At 49.5% G+C, this 22,852-nt stretch overlaps 1 long non-coding RNA gene across 1 annotated transcript in view; it reads left to right on the top strand.

The window, feature by feature from the left end:
• The first annotated feature begins 1,631 nt into the window (after positions 1-1,631).
• Positions 1,632-22,852, top strand: part of LOC107974886 (uncharacterized) — a 38,074-nt gene continuing 16,853 nt past the window's right edge. Inside the window, exons 1-2 of the long non-coding RNA XR_001717944.4 lie at positions 1,632-14,062; positions 15,387-17,611. This is a non-coding gene — a long non-coding RNA (uncharacterized LOC107974886). The remainder of the gene's footprint in view (positions 14,063-15,386; positions 17,612-22,852) is intronic.

The following is a 22,852-nucleotide window of genomic DNA, read 5'->3' as shown; positions in this document are numbered from 1 at the left end:
AACACCTGCAAAGAACAGTGAATGAAAGCTTCTCCTACCCCCCACCCTGAGATGTTTCCTACAAACCCCCCAGGATTGGGGAGGATGGCAGGAACCCAATGTGACTAAAGATGATGATGATTGGTTGTAATTCCCAGAGTGCCTACTAAGTGCCAGGCACTGAAGTGAATGTTCTGTTTCTCTTGATAAAATGTACCACCCTGGGTGGTACATTTTATAAGCCCCATTTTACAGAGGAGGAAGCTGAGGTTCAGCTTCCCACCCCAGTCATATAGACTATGTTTGTGGTATGGCTGCGCTTTGGAATCAGGTCGTGTGACTCAGTGCCTTCCACCTGTCACAGTGGGGCAGGGTGCTCTGGGCTCACCTTAGGGACCAAGATCCAGTCCAAAGACAGGCTCCAGCACACAGACACACATGCTCATGCACACATGCACAGCGGCTCTGCCTCTCCCCCACCCTGCTTCTGGAGGCAGGAGAGTTGGCTGACTTGGCCCATAACCAGGTTAGCCAAGATCCAATTAACTAGTTAGCGCAGGCAGAGCTGGGGGCAGGCAGGGCGCACAGGAGAGCAGGACGGATGGGTCGGGTAATGTGCAGAGACAGCCAGAGACAGTGGCTCCGCTCTAACCTGATAAGCAGCTCCCAGCATCAATGTGCCCCGCCTGGCAGGCTGAGCAGCCTCGATCTGGGGTGGCTGGTGGGGATGCTGGGTCAGCCTCTGATCCTCGTACCCCACCACACACACAGTCAATTCAAAGCCCCTCAGCCTCTGGCCTCCCCTGAGCAACCCTCACTCCTACTCTGTCTCCTTCCAGGGCTGGGAGGCAGGCAGCTTCTGGGAGATAAATTTTCATCCAAATCAGGCCAAAGTAGAAAGCTGGGAATATCTGTCATTGTGCAAGAAAGGTATGGGTGCAACAACCACCTCGAGGTGGGAAGGTGGGGGCAAAGCTGCTGGAGGAGTTAATGGGGGAGGTGAGGATAACAATAGCCACTATTTATGGAGTTTGCTGCGCCAGGCATGGTGCAAACCATTTATATTTACTATCAGGTACTATTAGAATCCCCATTTTGTAGATGAGGTAACTGAGGCTTAGAGCGGTTTAGAAACTTGCTCAAGATCATACATCTGTCAAGCTGCTGCCTCAGGCTCAAAAGTGCCACACTTCAGACCACCCCTGAAATTAGGTCTAGGACTACCAGTATTACCGATAACAATCCTACTTGCTTTTGTATATCACCTTAGAGTTTTCAAAGGCTTTTTGGATTTATGCTGACAACAGGCCCATAAGGTAGATGCTTTCTTTCTAATGTCCATTTGACAGATAAATGAAATTGAGGCTTGGAGAGGCAATGTGACTTGTCCCAAGCCTCACAAGTGGTAAGTAACAGTCAGAGCATGAACCCAAGGCTGGGTCTTTCTTTCTTTCTTTTTTTTTGAGATGGAGTTTCATTGTGTTGCCCAGGCTGGAGTGCAGTGCTGCGATCTCAGCTCACTGCAACCTCCGCCTCCCGGGTTCAAGCGATTCTCCTGCCTCAGCCTCCTGAGTAGCTGGGACTACAGGTGTGTGCCACCATGCCCAGCTAATTTTTATATTTTTAGTAGAGATGGGGTTTCACCATGTTGGCCAGGATTGTCTCGATCTCTTGACCTCGTGATCCACCCACCTCGGCCTCCCAAAGTGCTGGGATTACAGGCGTGAGCCACAGCGCCCAGCCTTGGGCCGGGTCTTTCTAACTTCTAGTCTAGTACTCTTGAGAAGACAATGGAAAAAGAAAAAAAAAAACCCATCCCAAAGTCAAGGTGGGTCATGTATCTATTTAGTTGCTTATCACAAGCTTATTGGAAGCCAACTGTGTGCAAGATACCATGCTGGGCATGGTCATTCAGGGGTGGAGAAAGCAAATGGCTTCTTGCCTTTATGGAGCAGATGGAGAGGAAAGCCCTGAAATTCGGTGTTTGGAGACTTGGGGCTGCCTTGGTCAGGGGATTCCAGGGAATGAAAAGCCAAAGAAAGATATCCTTTCTTTGCCTCTTACGGCACCAGACCATCTCTGGTTTGATTTCCTCGTGTTTTTCAGAAGCTGCACCTAAAGTCAAGAAAGTTAAGTAACTTCTCAAGGTCATACACAGAGACAGAAATGCAAACCAGCTCTCTTGGCTTTAAGGCTCCTTTCCTGTCAGCCTGGAGCTCCCTATTAATGGCAGGATGGGGACTTCCTAACTCTACAAGCTCTAAGTTCTGTCTGATGTCTTCTCACTACCCAATAGTGAAGGAAGAGATGCTGTGCCACCCATGCCCAGGTGAAGGGTCTCCATTTTCCTCAGTCTGTGCTCTGGTAGGAGAATCCGCTGAATTTTGCTGCTTTGAGTAATCTGGGGCTTTGGGGTCAGGAGCTGGGAGGTGCACGTTGAACACGGCAGAAGAAGAGCAAGGCCTACACCTGTGTGGGACGTAGCACTTGGGCCATTCTGCAAGAATGTATGTGCACATCTGTGTTGCTGTTTCTCTGATACCAGCACTAGAAGGGTTAAGACGTCCTAGCCCAGGGGATGGAGAAGTTGTCTGCACAGGAAGCTTCTCTCCCAGTCCCAAAGGCCTGGGAGAGGGGGAAGGGGAGTGATTTTCTCATCTCTTTCCCAGGCTCCTCAGCCTCTCAGGGGACCCAGCTACATGCCGGAGAGGTGGCCCTTGACCCGTTCCCCTCCAGAGGCCCTCTCCAGCCCGAGAAAAGTCTGATCCCGCACAAGGTGCTGGAGCACTGGGAGAGTGGGACCCCTCCCAACTTCCTCACCTCGTTTTTTCCCACCATCTCAATTATTCCTTCCTCATTAGTGCCTACCCCACTCCTGTCCCATATGCACCATATTCAGACCCTGAACTTCTTCCCCCACCCCAGCTCTGGGCCCTCAGTTCTCTCTTCCAGCCCCCGCATTTGTAATCTTCTAAAAATAAAAGCCTGTGATTCAAGTAGGCAACTCCGGAAATATACAATCCAGCCCAGGCATCCGTTGGGTGGGGGACAAGGAAGGGCCCACATACAGAGAAATACCCAGACCCAGCTCACCCCCCAGGTAAACACAGGAACACAGTCTGTTCCTGAGGAGAAATAAGGCAGGGGGAGGAGAATACTGCCAGGTGGTGCTCTTGAACTAAGGTCCCTAGCAAAAGAGTCTGGGGTCTCCTCGTGGCCTCCTGTCTGTCACCATAAGCCATTGTTCCCTCCTACTTTCTCAGCAATGGCTCAGAGAAGTGGGGGCTGCTTCCCCAAGCCACCAGCCCTGACCATCTAGAGTCTGGACCAAAATCTTTGGAAATCCAGGCAGCTTTGGGTCCTTTCCCTTGGAGGGCGTCCTGGTCCCAGGGATGTGGAAGTGGGCCACTTCAGGCACAGCTGTTCAGAGGCATATATTCCCCATCCCCATTGCCTCCTTCCGCACCCTGGCCAGGCCTGAGGGCAAAGGGAATCCAGGAGCTATATCATCTAAGATTCCCCATGGGTTTCCACGGAAAGGGAGGCTCTCCAGTGGTCTGAAGGGACTCCAGCCCCGACCTGCGCCACATCCTCAGTGTGACAGAAAGACTAGGATCAAATCACCCTGGACTTTGGAGATAGTCATTCCCATACTGGGCCATATGGACTTCTGGCTGGAATTTATGTAACTGCTCAATCATAGTACATTTGGGGACCTCACAAATTATAGTAATAATTAATTAGAAGAACTATGGCTAACATTTTTCAAGCACTTACTATGCGCCAGACCTGGGCCAAATACTTCACATGCATCATTCTCACTTGGTCCTGTCAGGAACTTCCTTTTATCATCCCTAACTTCTGGGTAAGGAAACTGAGGCCTGGATCGCTCACAGAGCTGGCCCTAGGTCACACCAGTAAATGGCAAAGCTGAGACTTGAACTCAGGTCTGCTTGACTCCACAGCCTAACCTCTGTGCCAGGTTCCCCTTAACCTCTGTGCCTGTGCCAGGGCATGACGATGTGGAACCCTGCTGAGAGACATCTGAAAAGCAACTGTGGTCTCAGGCTCAGGTGGGCACCACTCATGTCCTGGGGATAGAAGTCTACTGGGAAGCTGAGGTTTCTTTCTGTGCCACATGGAAGAGTCAGCGGGCATGACACATGGGGTCAGACGATCCCTGGCTCCTTCCACACCCCACTGCACAGCCTCAGGAAGGCAGCAGCGGCCAGCTGTAGGGTCTCTGGGAAGTTGCCCCGTCAGCCTCATCCCTAGCTCCTCATCCCCAGCTGACTGGCATCCTGACTGCCAGCCTACAGGCCTGATTGGCCCTTGCCAACCCCAGCCATGCAGCCTTCCAGACAGCAGAAGTCCTGTTTTCTTCCATTTCCTTCTCAGGGAGGAGGAAAGGAGTGCTGGGCAGGGCAGGCAGCCTGGACAGGGCCCCAACCACAGCATTGTCAAGGAGACAAAGAACTGACCAGAACCTGCCCCTCTTGTCAGCATCTTTGGGTCTCTTCCGAGCCTTTGTCAGCCCAGCACTTCTGCTGTTCCCCCACATCTGGCTTTTGCATCCTAGGGAAGAATCAGTTCTTCCTCTTAGGCCCACAGGAGCTGTCCAGCTCTTCCTATACATGAGCAATCCCACTCAAGAGCATATATTTTGAATTACAGCCTTTTTTGGTTTAGACAAAATTTATCACATGCAAATTAGGTGGTGTGCCTGGAGGATCCCACCATTAAAGTTTATGTATATATGTTGAGTGTAGTAGGGGTCACTCAAGGGACCCCTTAGACATGTTGCCCATGATAATACTAATGCTAACATTACCGGCTACCATTTATTATCAGCCACAAGCCTGACACTGTGCTAAGCCCTTTACATGCATTCTTTTTTTTTTTTGAGATGGAGTCTCACGCTGTCACCCAGGCTGGAATGCAATGGCACAATCTCGGCTCACTGCAAGCTCCACCTTCAAGTGATTCTCCTGCCTTAGCCTCCCGAGTAGCTGGGATTACAGGCGTGTGCCACCACGCCCGGCTAATTTTGTATTTTTAGTAGAGATGGGGTTTCTCCATGTTGGTCAGGCTGGTCTCAAACTCCCAACCTCAGGTGATCCACCCGCCTTGGCCTCCCAAAGTGCTGGGATTACAGGCGTGAGCCACTGCGCCCAGCCTCATGCATTCTTATTTAATACTCAACAACCTTATGAGTTAGGTGCTGCTTGTCTTCACTTTACAGAGGAGAAAACTGAGACCAAAATCTCAGTAAGTAGTTGAGCCAGGATTTGAACCCAGACCTATAGCATGTAGGGCTTTCTGTTTTCCCTCCCTCCCTCCCTCCCTTCCTTCCTTCCTTTCTCCCTCCCTCCCTTCCTCCCTCCTTCACTCCTCCTTATTTTTCTTTCTTTCCTTTCTTTTTTCTTTCTTTCTTTCCTTCCTTCCTTCCTTCCTTTTCTTCCTTTTTTTTTTTTTTTTTTTTTTGAGACAGGGTCTTGCTCTGTTGCTCAGGCTGGAGTGCAGTGACATCACCATGATTCACTGTAGCCTTGAACGCCCCCACCCCCACAGGCTCAAGAGATCTTCCTGCCTCAGGCTCCCAAATAGCTGGGACCACAGGCATGCGCCACCACACCCAGCTAATTTTTAAAATTTTTGTAGCAAGACAGACTCTTGCTATGTTGCCCAGGCTGGTCTTGAACTCCTGGACTCAAGCAATCCTCCTGCCTCAGCCTCCCAAAGTGCTAGGATTACAGGCATGAGCCACCGTGCACAGCCACATGGGCTTTCTTCTGGTCATTCCGCTCTTGGCTGGTTGGCCCTTGTGCATGCCCCACCAGTGCACATGCCCATCTGATAAAGTTGGTAGCATTTCCTGAAACTCTAAAACTGCTCCAGGCAGTTCTGAGGAGATAAGACATGTCCTGCAACCTGGGTTGGGCTTTGCTTTAAGCCTCTAATTGGCTGCTAGCCAGCACCTGCCTGACTCTACCAAACTCTTCTGATCAATAACTAGTGGATGCTTTTACACTCGTGAAGCATGGTTAAGTCCATCTTATTATGGCAACTCCTGATAGTTTCCCCCACCAAAGAATCCCTTCACCTCTTTCATGTTTGTCAGTTGAGCTACTAATTTATATGCTCCCTTTGTCCTTTGCTTTTAGGTCCTCCCTGATCCTCCCTCCCACTGTGACCTTGGGGGTCCAGGATAAATTCCATTAAAACTCCTGCTCCCTGTTCTTACCAGGATGGCCTTGATACATAAATTTACCTCTAGCCCCACTGTCTGTCTATCCTGTTATCTCTTTCTTAATATTTCTTTGGTCTTATTCCTCCTGCTCCTCCTCTGACTGTCTCTGATGTCTCGATCACTGCCTCCCTCCCCTGAGCCAATGCCACGGAACCGCCCAACATGTGTAAGTGTGACTGCCTGGAAAATGTAACCTTCAAAGAGCCTGAAGTTGAGTGACAGTAAACAGAACCTTGGAGACCCAGACATCATCTAGGGTTTACATGGACTCAGCGGCAGAGACTTGGAAACAAGGCAAGATGAGAGAGAGGGAGGGATGGGGATGATCAAAAGAATGAGCTGGAGGGAAAAGTGGGAACTAGGGAGAAGTAATATTGATTCAACCAGGCCACACAATCCTTGCTGTCAATGAGAGAAGGGCCTTCAGAGATCAGCTAGTCCAGGAGTGGCAAAGATGTTTCATGTCATGAGCTAATGTTGAATGATGAGTAGCAGCTTCCTGGAATGCATCCTGAAAAGAGAGTGCTGTAGTTGATTAGCAATGTCTGCCATGGGCATTGGATGAGAAATGGTGGCATGTGTGCTAGGATTTACCTCTTTGATCTAATTCAACCTCTTCACTGTAGTACAACCCAGGAGTCCGCAGGGAAGGGACTTGTCCAAGGTTTTCACAGCAAGTTGCAGGCAGATCTCAAAGCTTTTGCGATCTCCTGAAACCCAGGTGGAATTTGCAAAACTAGGTATTGACAAGGGACTCAGGGAAAGTGGTGAGTTTCAGAAGCCCTGAGTGTGGGATAACTAGAAAAGGAGCTTCCACTCTGAGCTGTGGAGAAGAATGTGGATGCATTGCAGACCAGACACGGGTGAGTGCTTGGTTCTCATGGAGTGATCAGTTATCTGGATCTGCCCAGCACCCTGGATACCTTTTTCACCTTTTTCCTCCCAGGGAGAAAAAAGAAACCCTTTAGAGCAGAGGCTTTGGCTCTCTCTAGACAAAGGGTGGAGAACTCAGTGAGGAAGAGAAGAGGAGGGAAAATGGTCCTGGGCTGGGATGGCACCCTTAGGGGCAGAGCCACTGACTATGTGGCAATGGAAAGGGCCCTGAAAGAAGGTGGCAGGTAGGAGGAGCTGAAAGCCAGGCAGGAGGCACCTGTGTGTTGGTGGGTGGGCCAGAGAAGAAGAAAGAGCCTCCAGGTGACAATGCAGAATGGGGATAATGATACCCTGACAAAGCAGCAGAGCTTGGAGCCCAGCCCAGCCAGGGGGTCTGGAACAGCTAAGCCGCAATGCACCACTCACAGGTGGAGGATGTGGGCCAGTGGGTGGGATGGAGATGGGGGCTGAGGTGGCCCAGGACCAGTGCAGCCTTGGAGGTTTGCTCCAGAGTTTTTGTCTCTGTTGTTCTTCCCTTCTCTTTCTTTCCCATCCCATCTCTTACTTTCTCTTTTCTTCCTCCCTCACCCCTCTATACCACAGAGTCTCCACTGGGAGTTGAAATAGGTGAGTAGTGAGAGTGGTGGTGACAGAAAGATCTGGAAGCTGCTTTAATTCAGATCATCTGCCTAAGGCTATGAAAAGAAACTAGACTGCAAGTGTCCCAACAGCAGAGAATCAGATCTGGATGCCATACCCAGTTTTTCATAAGACCTAACTGAGATCTAGAAGGTGAAGAACTCCCCGATGTCAGTGTCATGGTCAGACAGTCAAGTCTCCCATCTTCCTTCCTTGTCTCTGTGACCTAAGCTGATCTTACCCCAGGATCCCAGGGTGGGCACGTAACTTGACCTGGTCAATCTGTGTCTTCCATCTCCAGGACACGGTGACTCACTAAAAGTTAATCTGGCTGGGTGCCGTGGCTCACGCCTGTAATTCCAACACTTTGGGAGGCCGAGGCGGGTGGATCACAAGGTCAGGAGTTCGAGACCAGCCTAACCAATATAGTGAAACCCCATCTCTACTAAAAATAGAAAAATTAGCTGGGCGTGGTGGCGGGTGCCTGTAATCCCAGCTACTCGGGAGACTGAGGCAGGAGAATTGCTTGAACCCAGGAGGCGGAGGTTGTGGTGAGCCGAGATTGTGCCACTGCACTCTAGCCTGGGCAACAGAGCGAGACTCCTTCTCAAAAAAAAAAGAAAAGAAAAAAGAGTTAATCCAATAATATTAGCAGTGGATCTTTTGCTGAACTATTGAAAGATGAGTGGGTTCTTTCTGTCGGGTTTGCCACACTGGTCAGTGTAAGACTGGAGCTTCTTAAACTGCTTGGAAAGTGGCTATCAGAGAGTAAAGCTAACACAATGGAGAAAGACCCAAAAGTTGGAGTGAGGCAGATGCCAGGTGACAATGTCTGTGCGCCTTGATTCAGCTATGCCTGAAGTCTATTCCTGTGCTTTTCAGTTATGTGAGCAAAAAAGCTTAAGCCAGTTTGAGTTGTATTTTTGTCATTTGCATCTAAGAGACTCTAAGTCCACTTAGAGAAACAGAGGGAGAGAGGCTGGGTGCGATGGCTCACGCCTATAATCCCAGCACTTTGGGAGGCCGAGGTGGGTGGATCACCTGAGGTCAGGAGTTCAAGACCAGGCTGGCCAATATGGTGAAACCCCATCTCTACTTTAAAAACATAAAAAAAATTAGCCGGGTGTTGTGGCACATGCCTGTAGTACCAGCTACTCAGGAGGCCAAGGCAGAAGAATTGCTTGAACCCAGGAGGCGGAGGTTGCAGTGAGCCGATAATTGCACCACAGCACTCCAGCCTGGGCAGCAGAGTGAGACTCTGTCTCAAAAAAAAAAAAAAAAAAAAAAGAGAGGAGAAACAGAGGCAGAGAAAGACAACCTAGAGAGAGACACAACTACAGGGATGAGGACTGAGTCTGATGGGAAAGCAGGTGTGCATGGGGGTGGGGTTGTCCTTTAGGATCACTGAACTGACATTCAACAGTGAAGCAGGAATAACATAACTTATCGGAAAGAACACACAGCCAAAGATGATTTTCCAGATGGGCCAGTCTGAGGTTTCATGAAAGCTTTTTTGCTGCTACATAGGCTGTCTGTGTAATGACAGTAGTCTATCTGAGCTTCCAGTCTGCACAGGGTGTGGGTCTACTTGGGGTGGGGAGGAAGACAAGGTCATTGGAGTTTATCTGAACAGTCAGCAATCAGTTGCAACCAATGTCCCTACTAACAACTCATCATGTAATCCTTGCTCCAAGACCAATCTTTATCTATCAATCAATCAATCTATCTATCTATCTATCTATAGACAGGGTCTCGCTCTGTCACCCACGCTGGAGTGCAGTAGTGCGATCATGGTTCACTGAAGGCTCGAACTCCTGGACTCAAGCAATTCTCCCACTTCAGCCTCCAGAGTAGCTAGGACTGCAGTTGCCTGCCACCATGGCTTGCTAATTTCTTCCTTCCTTCCTTTCTTCCTTTCTTTTTTTTTTTTTTGACGGAGTCTGGCTCTGTTGGCCAGGCTGGATGCAGTGGTGCCATTTTGGCTCACTGCAACCCCCGCCTCCCGGGTTCAAGCGATTATTCTGCCTCAACCTCCCAAGTAGCTGGGATTATAGGTGCACGCCACCACACCCTACTAATTTTTGTATTTTTAGTAGAGATGGGGTTTCACCGTGTTGGCCAGGCTGGTCTGGAACTCCTGTCCTCAAGTGATCTGCCTGCCTTGGCCTCCCAAAGTGCTGGGATTACAGGCGTGAGTCACCACACGTGGCCACCTCTGGCTAATTTTTGTACTTTTAGTTGAGACAGGGTTTTGCCGTGTTGGCCAGGCTGGTCTCAAACTACTGGCCTCAAGTGATCCACCCGCCTTGGCATCCCAGAGTGCTGGGATTATAGGTATGAGGCACCACGCCCGGCCAATTTCCTTTTTAATTGTAGAGATGAGGTCTCCCTATGTTGCCCAGGCTGTTCTTGAACTCCTGGGCTCAAGCAATCCTCCTGGCTCAGCCTCCCGAGTAGCTGGGATTACAGGCATGTGCCACCATGCCCTGCTAATTTTGTGTTTTTAGTAGAGATGGGGTTTCTCCATGTTGGCCAGGATGGTCTCAAACTCCTGACCTCAGGTGATCCACCCGCCACAGCCTCCCAAACTTGGGATTACAGGCATGAGCCACCATACCCGGCGCTCCTCCTTTCTTACAGCTACATAGTCATTCAGTTTATTTATCCAGTCCCTTACTGATGGACATTTAGTTTGTTTCTGATATTTTGCTTCGCAAACAAGAACATCTAATACACTTAGTGCACATGTATGAGTGTTTCTTGAGGATTTATTCCTAGAAGAGAGATTGCTGGCTCAAAATATGTGTGAATTTTTCATTTTGAAAAATACTGCCAAGCTGGAGTGGAGAACTTTTTTCTGTGAAGGAGCCCTCCATCCCTAGGGCTGAACCAGTGATGAAAGACACTCCGGGTAGAAAGAGCATGGACTTTCCATTCAGATGTATTTGGGTTCAAATCCCAGTTCTGCCACCTTTTTCCTGTGTGACCTTGGTTAAGTCACTTAACCTCTCTGATTTTCTGTTTCCTTAACTGCCCAGTGGAAATTGTAAGAGCCGCCTCACAAAGCTGTTGCAAGGATCAAATGGCATCTTGTAGGTCAATCCTCTAGTGTGGGCCTGGTACGCAGTAGGCTCTTGGCCCATGTTAGTTTCCTTTCCCTGACTGAACCCTTTTCTGCATCCATCATGGAAGACAAGCTCTGGGGAGTGGCTGGGGAAGGTGATTTATTAATGAACGTCACACAGAAGTCAGGACTCCACAGTGGCTCCTTCTAAAGGTCACCTCTAAAGGCAACTCTTAGAGGTAAGGACCATTTCACGTAAAGTTGTAAGGATCTGCTTTTGAGAACACAGCCTAGGGTGCCGGCAGAGATCAGACCTTACTGGAGGCCCTCTTCCTAAATGATCCCTTCATCCCAGACACTGCCCTCCATGCCTCAGTCTCTGCAGAAGAGGAGAAAGAGAATCCTCCTCAACAAGAGGAGGGTGGCTGGCTTTTACACAGGGAGTGGCTAGACTGGTCTCTTTGCAGAGAATAGAACCAGAAAACAGACATCAGACAGACTGAGGTCGGGCAGCAGGGTGACATTTCTGTCTTGGACACACAGCATGAGTGTGAGAGAAGCAGCAGGGTGCCCCACTGGAGGTCCCTACCCAGGATGGCCTATCCATCTCCCTGTCTTGGTTCAGCGGGAGAGGTCTGGAAATCCTTTGGAGGTGGTGGCCAGATTGCATCCATAGTCCCAGCCAGACCCTCAGCAATGCCAAGAGCCTCTTAGCTGCAGGTCACTGTGCTCCACTGTCTGTAGGCCACTGCCCCACCTTCAGGGCTATAGTTTCTTTCTTCTGGAAACCACACAGGACATGAGAATCCCAGACTGGGCTGCCCTTCCTGGAAGAGGATGTGTGTGTGAGCCCAGCAGCCGCTGTGATGGGGCCCGAGGTGGTGATATTGGCAAAAAAAAGCGGGAGCTAAGCAGCATGGTGGTAGCAGTGGTGACAAGGCCTCCAGTACATGTAGCCATGATGAGTGACACTCAGTAGGGTAGGCTGTGGTGCCTTTATCCAGAGTCTAAATGCTTGCTTTCAGTTCCACCTCCATATATTACATGCTGTGTGGCCTGGGGACAGTAGCTTTCCCTTTCTGACCTCGGTTTCTTCATCAGTAAAATGAAGACGCTAATACCACCTGTCCTGTCTTCCTCAATGTCTCCAACCAGCAGGTGCCTTTAACATGCCACGAGGCAAGAGTGAACTCAGGTGGAGGTACTTTGCTAAAAGCAGCCCAGGTAGGAGGAGATGACTGAGTAGAACTGGCCGTGTTATCCTCAGAATGATTTCTTGCTTCCCCAGGAGACTCCTGTTGCTGTGACGATTTTTCCTGGTTCTCAGTCCCTGGACTCTGGGATAGCTGAGATCTTCTGGCTCTCGCCTCACATAGCATCTCACAGTGATGTCCTGGCTTCCTGCCTAGGCCCCAATCACCAGTTCTGGTGCTGACCCTGCAGGTCCTAGCTCCCTCCCAGCCGGCCTAGAGACAGGGCCCAGGCTCATTGGAAGGAACAACAGGAGACTTGCCTGAAAGCCAAATGTTCTACCCAACAGGACCTGAATATGGTGGCCAAGGGGCTGTACCTGGGCAGTCTCACCCAAGGGACACTTCTCAGGGGTCAGGAGAATTTCAGCTCTGTGTTTACACATGATTCTAGGCTGAGGGAGAGAGAAAAAGCAGGGTAGGGGGTGGCAGATTAGGCGAGGGAATGTGTCCCCTAGATGGTCCCTTAGCTCATAGTGGAAGTGGGCTCTAGAGCGCCTTGCCCATGCCCTCTTCATGCTCTAGAGAGGTGGGCAAAGGACAAAGTATGCAACTACCCAGGAGAACCAGCCTCCAGATTGAGATTGGAGATGAAGGCCACTCAGTCCCCTCCATTGCAAAAAGAATAAAAGAAAGGAGTAGGATTGGCCATTGCTTGCAAATAAACAGGAGGGGCAGTGTTGGGGTAATGACCTCCATCCGGGGAGGGTCAGGAAGGGAGCTGTCCTTTACTGGGCACCCAGGAGATGCACCTGCACAATTTCATTCATTCTCACGACCACCTTGTTAGGTAGGCACTATCTCTGTGGCTCCATTTGGCAAATGAGAAGGATGAAGGTCTGAGAAGTCAAGTTACACTGCTAGGAAGAGGTTGACTTGGAGTGGAAACCCAGGACTGCCTGTCTGACTGCTGAATGGGTGCTTTGCGTTCCTTACCTGCCCTCCCAGGGCTCCAGACCGTCCCTCCTGCACATCTGCCTCTCCCAGGCCGTGCCTGCATGTCCCCAGCCCCCTCCAACAGCTCCATCTCCCGAGAGCTCCTTCAATCTCCTCACTCACTCCTCACTCTTGCTTCCTCTTTGGAATCCAGCCACAGGCTTTTTTCTTCCATCTGAGGGAGAGAAAATGGTCTCATTCCCCACCCCCAGGTCTTTCCATCCTCTCATCCATCCAAACCTAAGCGTCTCTCTCTCCTCCCCTCCCCTTCTCTTATTTTTTTTTTCTTTCTGTTTATCCATCACTAGAATCCACCCCCCTTCCCTCTTGCCTGTAGGTTCTGTGGCTATAAACAAATCATAACTTTTATTAAATTTAAGATTACTTTTTAATGGAATCAATTTCTTGTGTGGTGCTTCTCTGCCTGCCCGCGGGCTCTGCCGGCTCTGCGCTCAGCATCCCCACCCGCACAGTTGTCTCTGCCGCTGGCGTTTCTGGCTAAGCTGCCTCTGAAGGAGGGGCAGGTCTGCCATCCCTAAACACACACAGAGAAACACACACAGACATGCACACACTCCCACACACACACCAAGATGCACCTTCCTGCAAGGCCCAGACACAGAGCCGCCAAGCCCCAGGTGCCCACGCTGAGCGGCAGGGAGTGGGAGAGGGGCAGGGGCAGGAGGAGAGAGCTGCAGAGAGAAAGACTGAGGGTGCAAAACAAACGCGGAGCCGAGCAGACATTTCTCAGCCTGTTAATTTCCTACAGTTCTGTTTTCCAGCCTCAGAAACAAGCTGGTTTCTGCCAGTCCACCCCCTTCCCTCTGACTGCATTGTGCAGCTGCTGAGCAGAGAGAAGTTGCAGGGAGGAGGGGGTTCCAGAGGAGAAGCGAAGAGACTCAGGTTTTCATACGATTTATCAAAGTACAGGCAAGATGCAGAGATGCTTCTGAAGCTGTGACCCCAAAAAGAAGCTCAACTGGGAGATTTGCAGGCTGGACCAGTCTAACCCTACAGGTCTGGGCTTCAGGAAGAAGGGAACCTGGGGGTGCTGCAGGGAATGCTTTGGAGGTAGGAGAGAAAAGAAAGAGGGGTTGGAGGGTCACTTCGATGGAGGGAGCAGGGGCTGGGAGAGGTATTGGGGGGGTTCTCAAAATGAGCTCATGGGGGGCCTAGAGATGAGGATTTGCAGACTCAGCAAAGACTTGGCTGCCTCCTTGAGGCATCGGCATGGCTCTGGGCTCTGTTCCAGCTTTTCTGGGAGTATCCCTGGACACTCTTAGGTAGACAGGAGATCATGGGTGGGCAGGTGGATCTGAGGCCTGAGGGTGGCCCCCCTTGGCCCACTACACTGTCCTCAGCACACATTGTTAGTAAACTGAGTGTCAGGCGGGAGACCTCATGTTCATCCAGGTACATGTTGCAAAGCTCAGTGAATAAGAGCACAGCCTTTGGAATCAGAGAGGTCCACAAATCTAGACTCTGAAGCTTTCTAACTGTGTGACCTTGAATAAGTGACCTAACTTCTCTGAGCCTGTTTCCTACTCTGAAATAAGGATTCAGTGAAGTGATGCATGTGGAACATCTAGCGTAAAGCCTGACAGAGTAAGAGTTCAAGTGGATTGCTAATATTTGCATTATATCTTCTAAGCACCAACCAAATGCACACACATAGCCCATGATCCCCCGTACCTAGATTGATTGGGACCAGGCAGGCCTCCGCTCTTGGATTAAATTCAGGCTGGGACCAGAGACCATGTGAGTGACAGTTCCCAGGATTGGAATTCAGGACACAGCAGGGCTCTTCTCCCTCCTTCAGGTGGAAGAGTGGCTGAAGGGCTTGTCAGGAGAAGAGGTGAGGGACTGATGAAGCCCCCTGGGTACTGAAGGCCAAACTCCATTCCTTACCCCTGATTTTCAGGGAGCAATGAACCTGAAGCCGGGTTTCTTCTAGGGCAGAATAAAAGGAAAACATCCTGTGGCCAGTTCCTGCCCTGCAGCCTCTGATAGCCTCCTGTTGGCTTGGAGGGCTTTAGAGGGCTCTGACATCCTTAGACAAGGCCTACAGAAGGGGGTCTATAAAGATTTAATTTGGCACAGGGCATGAGTGCCCTTTCTATCCCTCCTGTCCTTTAACCCCAGGGGGTAGGAAAAAACTCAAGAATGCAAACAAGGGGCAGAACTGGAAAAGGCTGGTTCTGGTAGTGAAACCCCTCATGTGCCCAAACTTGGGAGCAGATGCCAACATGGCTGCAGTCACAGTACAACCAGGATCGGCGGCTCAGCCCCATCAGGCTGTACTTTGGAGCCCAGCAGCTTCCTTGGAGAGAGGGACAGCTGGAGCCTCCTCTCCCAGGCAAGAACTCACCTCTCATCTTTCTATTACCCCTAAAAGGAGGCTGTTTCAACGGGCTCAGCAACTCCCTCGGTTTGACCCCTGACACAAGCATGCCTGCTGAATCTACACCTGGACCTACAGACTTGTAGAGTCCTTTCTGGGGCTGGATGTTCCCACAGGACAATGACCAGTCATGCATACAGAGCTTTGCTGCCCAAGGGGACTTTCTGAGGGCTGAATATTATTTACTTCAACTCTCCTTTGACAAGGCACCTGAGGCCCAGATGGGGAAAGTCACACAGGACTGTGATGGGGCCTGATCAAGATCTCCTGAATCTTCCCAGTGCTGCTTGCTGTGCTTTGTGGCCCTTCCTCTGGCTGTAACTGTAACCCCACCTATACCTTAGGTTGCACATGCTCATACAGCGCTTACCATGAGCCACCCTCTGAGGCAGGTACTATTATGATTCCCGTTTTACAGCTGGGGAGGCTGAGGCTCAGAGAGGTTAAATACTTCCCTAAGCTAGTATGTGGTCGAGCTAGAATTTGAAACCAGAATGTCCTGCCCCAGAATCTAGACTCCTAACCACTGGGCTGTGCTACCTCTCTTCTCTGGAAGCTTCACCTGTACCTGGACACATTTACCTTCACTTTCCTCTTCTCCTGACCTTAGCTTTCACCACCACCTTCACAATTTCTCATTTCAGGCTAAGCCAGATAATCACCCCAGACACAAGGGCAGGCTCAGCACTGCTATCAAAATCCCTTTTCCTTTTATCTTCTCCATCACCATTTTAGCCTTATCGCGTTCACTATCATGATCAACTTCACCATTTATAAAGTCTCTAATTGCAAATGACTGTGTACCTATAGACCAATGCAGATCTAACCCCTGCCTTGGGATGGGAGGATGGGGCTTACAGTCAAACCAAACAGCAGTTTAAGCCACATATACTCCTCCCTTTGTAAGTAAAGGTACGAAACCAGAATGTGGAAGGCAGTCTTCTTCTTAAGATATTTTTCTGCAATAAGATGAAGGTGGTGAAGGAGAAGTTTCGAACAGCCAAAGAGTGCCTGCTGAGGGAAATTAATCAATGGCCAAGAAGATTGCTTGTCATCTTTCAATATCTATAAGAAATAACGAGCCTCCAGAGAGGGGGCTAGAGCTCCAAGGGAAAAGAAGACCAGTGGGTACTCTGTCCAACTCATGCCTCTAAGGAGCTACAGGAGAAAGATGGAGCCATAGGCAGCTTCCACCCCTTTGGGTGGTGGCCAACACCCATCTCCCCAGCCACAGTATCTCTCACAGCCCCTGGGGAAGCCAGAAGCAAGCAACACTGCCCAGGAGTTTTAAAACTGATTCTTCCCTTAAGCTCAAGTCCCACCCACCTCCCAACCCAATGAGCTTGCTGGTTGGCTGTCCATGAGTGTTGGCTGCCAGAGGTGCCATCATCCGGCACAGGATCTACAGGAAAGAGGGCAATGGCTTCCCAGACCAGAGTCTCCACCCAGAATTCCAGCCAAGGCCCCAGAGCTCCCAGGACCTGGAGAATTTGTTCCCCCTGGTTGTGTTTGGAATTGGCTGGTTTTCTGGGCACCAGGCCCAGCTCAGTTTAATTTTTGTTTATTTTTATGTACAGATTCTCTTCTGTTTGGGGATGAGCTTTGTGTAAATTATTATTATTTATATGATAAAGAATAAATCACACCAAATAAAAAAACCCACAATCTCTTTTTCTCAATAGAATTACTAAATTAGGGGCTGAAAGGAACAGCCGATATGCTGGGGTTTGGTTTCAGGAAGGCTTTGGACATGGATTCTCGCAAAACGTCTTAGTAAATGGGCTCTGTTATCCTGGATTTGATGCTACCCACAGTCCGCAGAGGCATAAGGGGCCTCCCAGAAAGATGGCAGTGGTTCAGGCCTAAGGGTGGCTTCCTGGCCCTCCAGACATCCCACCCTTGGAGAGATGAGTCGGGCATTTTGAAGTGATTCGCTAACTCAGAATGGGGAAAAAAAGGGAAAACAGGAGTTGGGGATTCTTGCCAGAACATGATCAAATGCCCTGAACTGGGGTGGGGGTAGGGTTCATAGGAGTTACTTGAATAGTGGCATTATTACATCAGGGAAAATGAGCCAATCATTTCTTTGCCTATTCATTAAATTTGCATGCTAAGACTCTATTGGTTGGAATGAAATGAGTCAGGAGGCAGGGATGCAGATGGGCAGAGGACCAGCTGGGCCTGGAAAGTGTCCCCAAGTGGCCCCCATCCCAGCCAGGGTAGGGAGAAGACCAATTCACCAAAAATACTGCACCCTCACCCCCTATCATCCACCTTTGGATAAAATTGTGTTTGGGAACTAGAGAAAGACACACCCAGGGCAAGAATCCATCCTGGGGCTAATATCCTAAAGACCAGATAGAGAAAAAATTCAGCAATAGTTGTTTTTTGTTTGTTTTTGTTATTTTTGTTGTTGTTGTTTTAAATCTCCTAGGACCTCAGGCTACCAGAGATTTTTCTTTTTTTTTTTTTTTGACGAAGTTTCGCTCTTGTTGCCCAGGCTGGAGTTCAATGGCGCAATCTCTGCTCACCGCAACCTCCGCCTCCCGGGTTCAAACGATTCTCCTGCCTCAGCCTCACGAGTAGCTGGGATTACAGGCATGCGCCACCACGCCTGGCTAATTTTGTATTTTTAGTAGAGACGGGGTTTCTCCATGTTGGCCAGGCTGGTCTCAAACTCCCGACCTCAGGTGATTCGCCTGCCTCAGCCTCCCAAAGTGCTGGGATTACAGGTGTGAGTCACCACACCTGACCAGCTACCAGAGAGTTTTAAAAAACATCTAGGCTGGGCGCGGTGGCTCATGCCTGTAATCCCAGCACGTTGGGAGGCCGAGGTGGACGGATCACTTGAGGTCAAGAGTTGGAGACCAGTCTGGCCAACATGGTGAAACCCCGACTCTATTAAACATACAAAAAAATTAGCTGGGCATGGTGGCGTATGCCTGTAATCCCAGCTACGTGGGAGGCTGAGGCAGGAGAATTGTTTTAACCTGGGAGGCGGAGGTTACAGTGAGCTGAGATCGCGCCACTGCACTCTAGCCTGGGCCACAGAGCGAAACTCAGTCTCAAACAAACAAACAAACAAAATCCATACACACACAGAAAAACTTCTGGCACCATTGCCTATCAGCTTTTTCTCAAACTGTGTCCTCTTCCTAGAATGGACTTCTCCTATCTTCCCACCTAAGTAAGTCCTACCTTTGCGTCAAGGCACAGCTATAGCCATTGTCATGGTGGGGTCCCAGAGCAGGGACTCTGGCGTCTCCTCTTGAACTTGAAAATCTACTCTGCTGCTTAATAGCTGTGGAAAATTTGGGCAACTCGCTTAATCCTCCCTGAGCCTTAGTCTCCCCATCTGTAAATGGGATAATAATAGCAATCACACATACCCAGAGGCTTAAGAGTGAGGATTAAATCAGAAAGGTCACATGTAAAATGTGCTTACACAGTAAATGCTCTATTAAAGTGGTAGTTATTTAGAATGATACTCTAGTAAGCTATCCCAGAGCTCCCCAACTGGGAATTAACTGTGTCCCACTCTGACATGTACCTTGGGAACACAGGGATTCCACCTTTAGGGTTTCTGACTAAATCATTTTTCACAGTCTGCCCTGAATCAGCTATTATGTAATGAATCTGGCAGTCCCTAGCCAAGCTTTGCACTTAGTAGGTACTTGCTAAGACAATAAATCCTTGTTTAAAATGTTGCCCACCTAGTCAAATTCCCAAACCCTGTAAAATCCCACTAAATTCTAATCTATTTGTCCTGAGTCCCACACAATGCCTGGTTCAGCCACTTCCAGTAGAGTGGGAAATGGGGAGCAGTGGAAGATGGGCTGGGGCCCCAGGAGGAGAGGGGAGATGAGAGGTGGGAAATAAATGGAGCCTGTAAGGGGTTTTACTGTGTCCAGGCCACATGGATCAATCTGTTTTCACTGCCCCTCCATAGGGCACTTTAAATTCCACCCTAGTCTTTGATTAACCAATGGCTGACCTGAGGCAGGTCTGCTTGTGCAGGTCCTCATCCAGCCAGAGGAGGTGTATATTGATTAGCTAGACTAGGGCAATGAACTGTACAGGCTCTGGATTGCCTAAAAGGCCCCTTGAGAGGTGGTCCTTGTGGGCGAGGGAGATCTCTGAGTCACCGTGGGTACTCATGCACTTGCCCATGAATAACCATACATTTATATGTGTATGTTTGTGGGTAAATACTGGCCCTTTTATCTTGGTGTGTATTCAGTAATTCATTCATTTGTTCATTTATTATTTATTGAGGCCCTACTGTGGGCTAGCACAATGCCGATGCTAGAATGTGGTAGTCGCTAAGGCAAAATTCCTGCCCATACTGAGCTTTTTTTCTAGCGAGTGGAAAGAGTAACAGTAAAGCAAAGAAATTAACATTTAGTTTTAGATCGTGAAAGTGCTGTAAAAATAATAAAACAAGATAAAGGGATAGAGAGCAACAGTGCATGTAGAGGGAGCTCCTTTAGGACGAGTGGTTTGGGTCAAGACCTAAATGATGAGAACAAATCAGCCTCAGAAAAAATCTGGGAACAGAGCATTCCAGGCAGAGGGCACAGCAAGTGCAAAAGCTCGGAAGAATTGCTTTGGGCCAGTGACTCTAGGGATCTGTGTCATTCTGAGGCAAATGTCAATCAGCTTTTATTGCACGTACACATTTGTATCTTTCCATTGCTGTTAGAATCATGCCAACCTCCTCACTGAGACCTACAGTCTTACAACCCCACCCACTGGCCTCCAATCCCATTGGTTTCTTCAGGTCCTTGAATAAGATGGATTCCCTCCTGCCACAGGATCTTTGCACAGTCTGATCCCATCACCCTGCATACTGTTTCCTCCCCTCTTTCAGGAATTAAATCCTTCTTTCTTTCTTTCTTTCTTTCTTTCTTTCTTTCTTTCTTTCTTTCTTTTCTTTCTTTCTCTTTCTTTCCTTCCTTCCTTCTCTTTCTTTCTTTCTTTTTTTCTTTCTTTCTCTTTTTCCTTCCCTCTCCTCTCCCCTCCCCTCTCCTCCCCTCCCCTCTCTCTTCTTTCCTCTCTCTTCTCTTCTTGCCCAGGCTGGAGTGCAATGGCACGATCTCGGCTCACCGCAACTTCTGCCTCCCGGGTTCAAGCAATTCTCCTGCCTCAGACTCCTGAGTAGCTGGGACTACAGGCATGTGCCATCACACTCGGCTAATTTTGCATTTTTAGTAGAGACAGGGTTTCTCCATGTTGGTCAGGCTGGTCTCAAACTCCCGACCTCAGGTCATCTGCCCACGTTGGCCTCCCAAAGTGCTGGGATTACAGGCGTGAGCCACCGTGCCTGGCCTTTTTTTTTTTTGAGATGGAGTCTCACTCTGTCACCCAAGCTGGAGTCCAGTGGCACAATCTCTGTTCACTACAACTTCCACCTCCCAGGTTCAAGTGATTCTTCTGCCTCAGCCTCTTGAGTAGCTGGGACTACAGGCATGTGTCACCATGCCAGGCTAATTTTTGTATTTTAGTAGAGATGGGGTTTCACCATGTTGGCCAGGGTGGTCTTGAACCCATGACCTCAGGTGATCCACCCACCTCAGCCTCCCAAAGTGTTGGGATTACAGGCATGAGCCAGTGTGCCCGGCCAAATCCTACTTTCTTTAGCTCTCAGGAAGCCTACGGTGGGTCACCCTTCTACCTTCTACACTAGATCAGTTTCCTTTGTTAGATGCTTTCATATTACCAAGTTCCTATAGTCAACTTCTTATCTTACTTAGTAATTATGCATTATCTTATCTGATATTAGTATCTGACTTCCCACCAGAATTACAACCCTCTGGGAAAGCTGGTTATCTGAGATTTTTTGTTTGTTTTTTGAGACATACTCGCTCTGTTGCCCGGGCTGAAGTAGAGTGGCCCGATCTTGGCTCACTGGAATTTCTGCCTCCCAGGTTCAAGCAATTCTCATGTTTCAGCCTCCAGAGTAGCTGGGACTAGAGGTGCCCGCCACCACGACAAAGCTAATTTTTGTATTTTTAGTAGAGACAGAGTCTCACCATGTTGGACAGGCTGGCCTTGAACTCCTAGCCTCAAGTGATCCACCTGCCTTGGCCTCCCAAAGTGCTGGGGTTACAGGCATGAGTCACATTCCCAGCCTGAGGGCTTGTTATCTTATCTGTGTAACTTATCTGTATCCCCTTTATACAGGGGAATATATTGACAGCCTTCAAATGTGTTCTATGTTCAATATATTCAATATATTCAGTATATTCAAAATATATTGGCAGCCTTCAAATTCCACGAGGCTGTCACATTGCAGAGGAAGACCATGTTAACATAGGAGCAGGGAGGTGAAGAAGTGGGTTGTTAAGGAGAAGTGGGTGGGGTTCCTTCTAAGGAAGGTCTTATAAGAATGAGAAGTTTCAGGGGTAGAACAGGTGCCTTAGGAGGTAGTGAGTTCCCTGTCCTTGGGGGTCTGTAAGCAGACAGGAGAATAGAGGGAGGTGCCCCAGGGAGTCTTCATGTCAGCCTCAAGGTTCTGTGATTAGTAGTCCACCAGCTGACCAGGTCCTTCAACCCCAACGCAGCTGTAACAATGGGAGCCCCAGGTGCTGAGTGGTGCTGGGTCTGACCCAGTGAGATAAGCGTCTGACTTAAGGAACTTGGGGGTGGACAGGGTCGTTCCCAGCTTCAGACTCCATCAGGGACTTTAGGTGGCTGCTGCTCCCCCTCCTTTCTGCCTAGCTCTGAAAGGGCTAGGAAGGAGGGAAAGCAGCGGGTGGGGGTGGGAGGAGGAGCTTCCGCAAGTCTTAAGTGGCTCCCCAGCTGGAGCTATGGTGCATATTTTAAGTGGAGTTTACAGACAATGGATCTCTCTAGGGCTTGGAGGGGAAGGAAGCAGAAATTCAGGACCATTCTGTGAATTCCCAAGTTCTTTGTGTCCATTGTGTAGGGAACAATGCTGTTTGTTCGGCCCATTCACTCAAGATGGGGGATGGGGGGAGATGGTTAGGCCCCAGGGTTCCGAGGTTCTTCGAGGGGCGGGGCTGCTTGGGGAAGGGGTGGATGGAAGCTGGAGGGGCTGGGGGTGAGCCTTAAGGGAGGTGAGGATTCCAAGTCTGGTTGTGTGGGTTTGAGCTCCAGGACAGCCCCCTTTAGTACAAATATTGCTTCCCCTCTACACCTCTCCACCCTTCTCCAGAGATTCTAATCCTCAGAGGCTTCTGACCTTGATGTGTTGTCCAAAGGGTTGGGTTGGGGGGCTGAGGAGGAGTGAAGCTGTCTGTTCACCAGGTAACCTTGGACAAGCCACTGCCTCCCGGAGGCCTCACCCTCTTGCTCTATTTCCACAGTTGAAGGGTCAGCTAGAGATGGTCTCTCACAGCCACAAAATTAGGTCCCTTCCATACCACATCCTCAATCTCACCAAGCCTGGGCTCCTTCCTGACTCTCACCCAGTAAGTTCACAATCTTGGTTGCCAGTG

The sequence above is a fragment of the Pan troglodytes genome, chromosome 4 (genome assembly GCF_028858775.2).
Source record: "Pan troglodytes isolate AG18354 chromosome 4, NHGRI_mPanTro3-v2.0_pri, whole genome shotgun sequence".
Taxonomy (NCBI): Eukaryota; Metazoa; Chordata; class Mammalia; order Primates; family Hominidae; genus Pan; species Pan troglodytes.
The sequence above is the reverse complement of the archived record's forward strand: the minus strand, read 5'-3'. Positions and strand labels throughout refer to the sequence as shown.